A 10,783-nucleotide genomic window follows, 5' to 3' on the forward strand; every position below is an offset into this window, starting at 1 on the left:
CCAAAAAAAAAAAAAAAAAAAAAAAAAAAAACTAAGTGCACACACTCATAATTACCATCTTGATTAGAAGAGTTACCATTGGTTTACCAATGAAAAAAAGTTATTGTCCTTCAAATTCGGAGTCATGTGATTGAATTTGATAATCAACTTGCTACGGGTTACATTATTACAGGCCAAACACTTATAGTCACGCTAGCCAATGATTACATCTAGTCATCACAGACAACACTTAAGTATAATCATCTTAGCCACTAAACTTATTATGCCACCAGAGATAGAACCAGAAAAAATTTCTGTATCGCATCCAACATTAAGTACAACCTAAATGCATGAAAGTTACAATCACTTTTTAGTAAAAACTAAAAAGATATTAAAGGAAATAAGAAAAAAAATAATGTAAGTGATTTATCTTAATTAATTACCTTGCCATTATATTAGGTCATGATACGTGATTGCATTCTTATAAGTATTGGTCCACACGATATCTTTATAAGATTAAAAAAAAAAAAGAAATTGTTCATATCCTGACCCAACGCTACGGCCAGGACCAAACGAAAGGCCCAATCCAAAGGATTGAACCTCACCCTGCGCCAACCTCTAACCTACTAAGTTGGTGCTTGCCACGACCTACTCTAAAGAAGTCGGAAACGAAGATTAGCTGGCAGATAAACACTCATTCAAATGAGTAACTGCCCCTAAAATCTCTCTACCCACTTCCAGGAGCCATATCTCAACTTCTCTAAGATAAAGGGACAGTTATTCCTCCTTAAATGGTGGAACTACTCTAACGGTTGTTATTGTTCACCACTATAAATACCCTGACACCCCTCAGGTATCACTAAACCCAATACTCTCTAGACCTGCTTATTCCCTTGCTAACTTAGGCATCGGAGTGTCTTTGCAGGTACCACCCCCCGTTCATTCATACTCACAAGTCGGACGGAGGCCCGAGGACGTGATTCTCTTCAAAGGCTTCCCTTTTTCGGCGATTGGGCCAACCCAACGAGTCTAGCCCATTATTCTCCGGTTACCCATCGTAACATTGGCGCCGTTGCCGGGGACCCGAGAGATCAACCAGGGATGGCAGACAATTCACCCGAAGATGGTCATACAGTGTCCGATTCTGAACAAGAAAATCTAGACACCGGAAATAACGACGCGGACCTAACTCTTCATCAGGGAACCAACGACCAACAAAGAGAAGGCACCTCCGGGTTGAAAAACCCGAAGGTAAACTCCTCATAAGGACGCGAATCAGGGAAGGAAGGACCATCCAATGCCGCCAAGCTAATGGGGTTGGTCCATGGCCACCAAGGTCATCTGGAACAACTGGAACAGGAGTTAGAGTGACAACGAGAGGCAGACCGAAATCTCAGGGAAGAAATAGAGCGACGAAAAGAGTTAAAGGAAAAACTCTTGAGGCTAGAATCTTCCCTTAGAAGTCGGAACTCACGTAACAACCGAGAGGAATCGCCCCTGGGGGGAGAGGATCCATTCTCTGAGGACATAATGAGGGCAAAAGTTCCAAGAAAATTTAAAAGTCCTGACATGAACCTCTATGACAGAACCACGGATCCGAAGCATCATCTAAGCAATTTCAAAAGTCGGATGTATCTGGCTGATGCTTCTGATGCAACTCGCTGCAAAGCTTTCCCGACCACCCTATCGAAAGCGGCGATGAAGTGGTTTGACAGCCTCCCTCCAAGGTCGGTCACCAGCTTTAAGGACCTTTCGAGAAAGTTCTTGATGAGGTTCTCCATCCAGAAGGATAAAGTAAAGCATGCCCCGAGCCTCCTGGGAATAAAACAGGAGGTCGGAGAACCTCTACGAGACTACATGGAAAGGTTCAACAAAGCATGTCTGGAGATTCAAGACCTGCCCACTGAGGCAGTCATTATGGGATTGGTAAATGGGCTTAGAGAAGGCTCCTTCTCGCAGTCCATATCAAAAAGGCACCCCACCTCCTTAAGCGATATACAAGAGAGAGCTGAAAAGTACATCAATATGGAGGAGAATGCCAGATTACGAGAGTCGAGTTGGCGACCTGGGCACCCTCCCCCAATAAAAGAGAGGGAGAGGGAGCCCAAGAAAAAAGAAGAGGTCGGTCTCGACAGACCAAGGAAATATCACTCTTATACTCCTCTAAAGGTTTCCATGGTGGACGTATACAGAGAAATATGCAACACTGAAAGACTGCCACCTCCCAGGCCCATTAAAAATAAAAAGGGAGGAAGTCGCAGCGAATACTGTGAGTACCATAAGATCTATGGTCATTCAAAAAATGATTGCTACGACCTCAAAAATGTGATAGAAAAGATGGCCAAAGAAGGTCGACTTGATAGATATCTCATGGAACGGTCGGATAATCATGGGAAGAGAAAGCGAGAGGACGGGGACAGAAGAGACCCTCTACCTCAAACCCCCGAGAGACACATACATATGATCTCGGGAGGATTTGCGGGAGGAGGACTCACCAAGTCCTCTCGCAAGAGACACCTCAAGCAAGTTTATTAGGTTGGGAGTGAAGCTCCCAATCTTCCTACTATCGCATTTACAAAGGAAGATGGGCAAGGAATAATCCCTGGACATGATGATCCAGTGGTAATAACCATGATCCTAGCCAATGCCCTTCTCCACAGAACTCTAGTGGACCAAGGGAGTTCAGCAGATATCCTTTTCAAGCCCGCGTTCGACAAACTAAGGTTGGATGAAAAGGAGTTAAGAGCCTACCCCGATACCTTATACGGATTAGGCGACACGCCAATAAAACTACTAGGATTTCTGCCCCTCCACACGACCTTCGGAAAGGGGGAAAAATCCAAAACTCTGAGCATAGACTTTATAGTCATTGACGTGGGGTCAGCATACAATGTCTTGATTGGCAGAGCTACCCTAAATCGACTCGGAGCAGTGGTATCTATCCCCCATCTTTGCATGAAATTCCCGACACCTGCGGGGATAGCAACGGTACGGAGAGATCAAAATTGGCAAGAAAATGCTACAATAAAAGCCTGAACCTGAGGGGAAAAGGCAAAGAAGTCCACACCATAGAGCTTGGTGGTGCAAGAGCCAAAGAAGAGCTGCGACCACAGCCAAGAGGAAAAACTGAGGAAATACAGGTCGGCATAGAGGAAGGAAAAAATACCAACATAGGGGCTAACCTAGAGGGAGTCTTAAAGCAAAAGTTGACCAAGCTCTTAAGAGACAATTCCGACATCTTCGCCTGGAAAGCTTCCGACATGCCAGGGATAGACCCCGAGCTCATGTCTCACAAACTCTCGGTGTACCCGGGGGCATGACCTGTGCAGCAGCGAAGACGTAAGCTCGGTCCAGAACGAGCCCAAGCGATGGAGGAGCAGTTAAAAGCACTCCTAGAAGCCGGCTTCATCAGAGAAGTTAAATATCCAACATGGCTAGCGAATGTAGTGCTAGTCAAGAAACAAAACGGCAAGTGGAGGATGTGCGTCGACTACACCGACCTGAATAAGGCATGTCCTAAAGACCCTTATCCACTCCCCAGCATTGATGCTCTAGTAGATTCTAGCTCGGGATATCAATACTTGTCGTTCATGGATGCTTACTCGGGATACAACCAAATCCCGATGTACAAGCCGGACCAAGAGAAAACATCATTCATCACGTCCAGAGCAAACTACTGCTACGTGGTCATGCCTTTTGGATTAAAAAACGCAGGGGCCACATACCAAAGGCTGATGAACAAGGTGTTCGCTCCCCACCTCGGGGACTTAATGGAAGTCTACGTAGACGACATGCTGGTGAAAACCCGGGAAGAAACCGACCTCTTAACAGACCTTTCGCAGGTTTTCAACACCATAAGGTCGCATGGGATGAGGCTAAATCCCGCAAAATGCACCTTCGCGGTGGAGACCGGAAAATTTCTAGGATTTATGCTTACCCAAAGAGGGATCGAAGCAAATCCCGACAAGTGCAAAGCCATCCTAGAAATGAAAAGCCAGACTTGCTTAAGAGAGGTTCAACAACTGAATGGCCGACTTGCAGCCCTCTCCAGGTTCTTGGCAGGGTCAGCATTAAAATCCCTTCCATTGTTCTCTCAACTAAGAAAGGGATGTCAGTTCGAATGGACTCCAGAATGCGAAGAAGCGTTCCAGGAGTTCAAAAGGTTCTTGAGCCAACCTCCAATCTTAACCCGACCTCTAGTTGGGGAAGACCTTGTCCTATATTTGTCTGTAGCGAACAAAGCTGTTGCATCAGCCCTGATAAGAGAGGACAAGGTCGGACGGCATCCAGTGTACTTCACCAGCAAAGTTCTACAGGGCCCCGAACTAAGGTATCACAAACTAGAGAAGTTTGCCTACTCCTTAATAATAGCCTCACGGAGGTTACGGCCTTATTTCCAAGCCCACACGATAAGAGTTCGAACGAACCAACCTATGTAGCAAATCCTCCAAAAGACGGATGTTGCAGGTAGAATGGTTCAGTAGGCGATAGAGCTCTCTGAATTCGACTTAAAATACGAAACTCGGACAGCAATCAAAGCTCAATGCCTCACCGACTTCATAGCAGAATACGCGGAAGACCAAGAGGAAAAGCCAACTATGTGGGAACTATACGTAGACGGATCCTCAAACAAGACCGAAAGCGGCGCAGGCATAATACTGGTTAATGAAAAGGGAATCCAAATAGAGGTCTCCCTCAAATTTGAATTCCCAGCTTCAAATAATCAGGCAGAATATGAAGCCCTGATTGCAGGATTGAAGCTGGCAGAAGAAGTTGGCGCAACAAAAGTGATGATATTCAGTGACTCTCAAGTGGTGACCTCCCAGATAAATGGAGAGTATCAGGCCAAAGACCCAAATATGAAAAAATACTTGGAGAAAACTTTGGAACACCTCGGGCGCTTTGCAGAGACCGAGGTCAGGCATATAACTCGGGATCTTAATAGCAGAGCAGACGCCCTCTCCAAGTTAGCAAGTACTAAACCAGGGGGAATAATAGAAGCCTGATCCAGGAAACTCTCCAAGAGCCCTCTGTGGTGAAAGCAGAAGACAAACAAGATGTCCTTGAAATAATCGGTCTGAACCTCGGATGGATGAATCCCTTGGTCAAATACCTAAAATTCGACATCCTCCCCAAAGAGGAAAAAGAGGCCAAGAAAATCCGGAGGGAAGTACAATACTATACTCTGGTGAAAAATGTCCTCTATAAAAGAGGAATATCAACGCCATTGCTGAAGTGCATACCGACCTCAAGGACCACTGAAGTATTAGAGGAGGTTCATAATGGGATCTGTGGAAACCATCTCGGAGCCAGGTCGCTGGCAAGAAAAGTAATCCGAGCTGGGTTCTATTGGCCGACCTTGCAGAAAGATACCACAGAATTTGTGAAAAAGTGCCAACCATGCCAGATGCATGCAAATTTTCACGTGGCTCCCCCCGAGGAGCTCATCGGTATAACTTCTCCATGGCCCTTCGCAAAATGAGGAATGAATCTGTGAGGTCCTTTTTCCCAGGCCCCAGGACAAGTCAAATACTTAATTGTGGGAATAGACTACTTCACAAAGTGGATAGAAGCAGAACCATTAGCCACCATCACAGCCCAGAGAAGTCGGAGGTTCCTCTACAAAAATATCATCACATGGTTTGGGATACCCTATTCCATTACTACAGATAATGGAACCCAGTTCACCGACTCTACCTTCAGAAACCTAGTGGCTAGCATGAAGATCAAACACCAGTTCACCTCGGTGGAACATCCACAAGCAAATGGACAAGCCGAGGCAGCTAACAAAGTCATATTGGCAGGTCTAAAGAAAAGACTACAAGACGCAAAAGGAGCTTGGGCTGAGGAGCTCCCACAAGTGTTATGGGCCTACCGGACGACGCCACAATCTGCCACAGGAGAAACACCCTTCCGACTTGTCTACGGCGTAGAAGCCATGATACCAGTAGAAATCATCGAACAAAGTTCAAGGGTGATCCTCCATGATGAGATCGGTAACATACAGGGGCACAAAGAGGAGCTTGAATTGCTCCCCGAAGTCCGAGAGCAAGCTCAGATATAAGAAGCAGCATTGAAGCAAAGGATGACTACCAGGTACAACAAAAAAGTCATTCGAAGGAGTTTCACCCCAAGCAATTTGATCTTGATCAGAAATGACATCGGAGTCAACAAATCGGGGGAAGGAAAGCTCGCTGCCAATTGGAAGGGACCATACAAAATCAGTGGGCTCCTAGGAAAAGGTTATTATAAGGTGACCGACCTAAACGGCATCGAGTTACCTAGGTCGTTGCATGCTTGTAACATGAAAATGTACTATAGTTGAAAGCGAACTTTACTCCCTGATGTACTCTTTTCCCAACTTCATGATTTTTTCCCAAAAATAAAAGGGTTTTTTCTGAAGAAGGGTTTTTAATGAGGCATCACAGTAGGGACTAAGGGGAAATAGACTATCAAAAACCCTTAGTAGCAGTAAAGTATCTTCCCAAATAAATAAAGATCTTTTACGATATCTCTTATAAATTCCTTCTCATATTTTTTCCCTTCTACAAAATGCGCTGACTTAAGCTCGACAAAGCGTGAAAATCCCATGAACCGACCTAGATGGTCGTCAGGATAAAATGACGAGGTACAAGTCGGCGTAAAGAGGTTATAAAAGTCGATCATGATAAAGTCGGAAAGTATCTGACTTACAAGTCGAAAAACCGAGACACAACGAAATGCATCGCAAAAAATAACCTAAGTCATAAAGGCTCAATAAATCCAAAAATTGGGTATAAGGAATATCAAAAAGAGACCAGAAAACCTATCGAAAACGCTAAGGCAAAGGCTGTCCCAAAGGAAAACTTAAGATAAGGGGCAGTCAGCCAAGGAAAAGGTTTTTAAACGCAAAGATCAAAAAAGGTTTTTTTTTTTCCGAAACCTAAGACAGGAAAAGCATGCACACAACAGACAAGAGGTAACTTAAAACCCTTATCCAAAAAAGGGTATTTTTTAACTTAAACCCTTATTCAAAAAAAGGGTATTTCTAAATATTTTGTTTACGGCCTTAAAAGGCCAAGGAAAATGTCAACAGACCAGCACCACAAAAATAAATAGTTTAAAAAAGAGGAGACCCACAGGCCGGGTCCCCATATAGCCACAATTAAATTTTTCAAAGAACATCACCACCAGAGCCAAGAGGAGTCGTCGGAGCAGCACCAGAGTCAGGAAGAGTAGTCGGAGCGCCATCAGGACCAGGGAGAGAAGTATCCATAGGAGATGGAGTGGAGGTTCCGGGAGCTTTCGAGGAACTTGGGGCATCCTTTGGTCGGGGAGGAGACTCCATTATCTTCTGCCCCCGAGTCTTCAAATCTGACTCGGTGACATATTGGGGAGAGGGAGGAGAGACTATAGCCCCGTCAATGACAACCTTGTCCGGATCTAAGGGAGAGAGATCCAGGTCGGGAGCGAGAACTCCGACCTGTTCCTTAAAGATCCTCCATGCTTCCTCGGCCCCGTCAGCAATTGAGTCCTCCAGCTCGGTATAAGCATTCCGAGCATTCAACAAATCCTTCCTCACTGCCACGAGGTCCTCGAACAAGCTCGAATAACTCTCCTGTGCCTTCAGCCTCAAGCCCTCCTCCATGTTGCGCTGGGCCTGCAACTTCCTTTCCTTCTCCTGGAGGCCATCCCTCTCTTCCTTCAATTTAGCGACCTCTTCCCTCAGCACCTTCTCTTGCCCTTGATATAAGAGAAGCCTCCCCTCCAGCTCCTCAACCTTCGAGGGTGAACTCAAAGAACTGAGGGGAACCTTCTTAAAAATATCCAGGAACTTTGTACATACCCCAGCCGCCCTGCTACTCTCCTGAGCTAGAATAGTAAGATGGTTTCGAACGGAAGCATCATCTATACCTATACGAGTATGAGGATAGATGTACTTCCGAACAAACTGAGGCGCATCCACTTTAGCCTCACCTTCATAAGAAGAGGTAGACTCTAAAGTCTTGCGCTTCTTCTTTTCTGGCTCAGGGAAAGATCGGGGAGGAGGGGACGGCTGAGAAGAAGCTGAGAAAGAAATAACAATAGGTCGGGCAGGGGTCCCCAAATTGTGGGAAGGAGGGGGAGGAGAAGGAAGAGAAGAGCTAGTTACCCTAGTGCCGCCGACCTTGGCGCAAGACCTCGCCTTGGCCTCCTGAACTCTCTGGTACGACTCCTTGGAATTCTTCTTCGCCATCTCTGTAAAAAACAATTGGTAGCCAAAGTCAGCAAAACAAGTCGGAAGAAACAAAGTCGGAAAATATAAACAATCCAAAAGCTACCTAATTGTGTCTGGACGAAGGTCGGAGCCCTCTGGAGAAACTTTTTGGTATCCAGATAGGGGGCCCTCCCCCACACTTCTTGGAGGAACCCCACAATGGCTGCCTCCACTTCATCCAGGTCATCCAAACTATATTTCTCACAGGGGGAGGCCTCTAACCAGTACAGAGGAAAGCGAGGAGAAGAACTCTCGTCCAGGAAAAAGGGGTGGTGACCCTCTACGGCTTGAACTTTGAAAAAATAATTTTTGAAGTCGTGAAAAGATTCATCGAAAAGGATGAAGACTCTCCGACCTTGTATAGCTCGGAAAGACACCCACTGTTGCTTGTTATTTTGCCCACTAAAGGGCTTTGTCATGTGGAAGAGGAAAAAGAAAATCCTCAAGGACGTCGGAAAGTCTAAAGCATGGCTAATGAACTGGTAAATTTTCAGAAAACCCCAGGAATTAGGTGAAGTTGGGTAGGAGCAATACGGCAGTGACGCAAGGCAGCCATTTCGAAATCAGAAAAAGGAAGAAAAACACGCAAACGGGTAATCATGCTCTCATACATATAGAAAAAATGAGGGGCTGCCTCAGCAACCCTCGCGAAGCAAACCCGGTCTTCAGGACCCGGGACAACCAACTCATACTTCGGCTCATCCTCATCAGAAGTACAAATTCTATGATGAGTACGGAGGTTGGTGATAAAATCGGTATCAACCATAGGTTCTTCCCCTAGGACCGTGACGTCGACCTACTGAGCAAGAAGTTCTAGGGAAGACATTTTTTTCTAAAGAGGATTAGTAAAACCTACAAAGAGAAAAAGAAAAAGAATCAAAAACAGGGTCTCTAAGGGGCCTGGAATCAAACAGAAGTCTACAAATCAACTCCTCTCTCTAAAATAAAAGCATGCAAACAGAAGCACTTTATGAAAAGAGAAGAGGAGAAAAAACTAACCTTTGCCTGGAAAAAGGATAGAGAAAGATGAATGCCCTCAAACAAGAATTCTCCACGAACAGATGAGAAGAAGTTGAAAATTCGCAAAAACGAAACAATGAAAGAGAGGGAAAGTATTTATAAACACGTTAGGGGCATAAGGGTAAAAGTAGAAGCGGTCATTAATGGGTGCACCGTTACCAAGGTAATTAATCCCTACGTGTAAATACACGAACCTCTAACAGACGCGACGTTTGATTAGACGCGACTGTGAGAATTCAAAAGTCACGAAAAGTCACGTCGGTTCCAAACGATCATGTCGGTTCCTTCACAGGTCGGCTACGACCCCGAGTAGAATACTCGAACCCAAGTCTTGAAAGAAATTGGGCTCGAGTAGGGACACTGTTCATACCCTGACCCAACGCTACGGCCCAGGACCAAACGAAAGGCCCAATCCAAAGGATTGAACCTCACCCTGCGCCGACCTCTAACCTACTAAGTCGGTGCTTGCCACGACCTGCTCTAAAGAAGTCGGGAATGAAGATTAGCTGGCAGATAAACACTTATTCAAATGAGTAACTGCCCCTAAAATCTCTCTACCCACTTTCAGGAGTTATATCCCAACTTCCCTAAGATAAATGGATGGTTATTCCTCCTTAAATGGTGGAACTACTCCAACGGTGGTTATGGGTTCACCACTATAAATACCCTGACACCCCTCAGGTATCACTAAGTCCAATACTCTCTAGACCTGCTTATTCCCTTGCTAACTTAGGCATCGGAGTGTCTTTGCAGGTACCACCCCCCGTTCATTCATACTCACAAGTCGGACGGAGGCCCGAGGACGTGATTCTCTTCAAAGGCTTCCCCTTTTCGGCGATTGGGCTAACCCAACGAGTCCAGCCCATTATTCTCCGGTTACCCATCGTAACAGAAATAATATCAGCATTACAGTCCAATTGTATTAATCTCAAAAATCTTTTGAAACACTGAAAACAAAATAGTTAGAGATTAATATTTAATTATTTAGTTTATTTTGTAGTTATAATATTATGATTCTGCTAATAAAAATAATTGGAATGAACTAAATTAGGTTGGTTTAGTGGTTAGTTCATTAGTTTTTTAAGTAAGTATCGGAGTTCAAATCCCGTCTTATGCATGCAACAATCTATGATCAGCAAAAAATTCTTTAAATAGAGCTCAGTATAGTCCTTGATCTATCAAACTGAGAGATACTATAAAAAACCAAAAATAAAAAATTAATAGAGATGTGCCTTATTTTCAATTTTAATTTTGAGGGCTCTGAAATTACCATGGTTAACATTGATTGTTAATTGCCTAATTGATTGTTAATTGTTACGATATAATTGTTAATTCCTAATTGATTAATTATTAATTGTTAATAGGCTCAGTTGTTACAGTGTGATCGTTAATTGTTTAATTAGAATTGATTGTTAATTGCTTAATTAATTATCATTATTATATCAAATTAAGATGTTATTGTAATATTAATTAATTTTATATCTATTTTTGTATTAATTATTTTAGAAATTGAGATTTGATTGTGACTCTAAGTATTGATCAGGATAT

This window comes from Arachis ipaensis, chromosome B09 (genome assembly GCF_000816755.2).
Source record: "Arachis ipaensis cultivar K30076 chromosome B09, Araip1.1, whole genome shotgun sequence".
In the NCBI taxonomy this organism is placed as follows: Eukaryota; Viridiplantae; Streptophyta; class Magnoliopsida; order Fabales; family Fabaceae; genus Arachis; species Arachis ipaensis.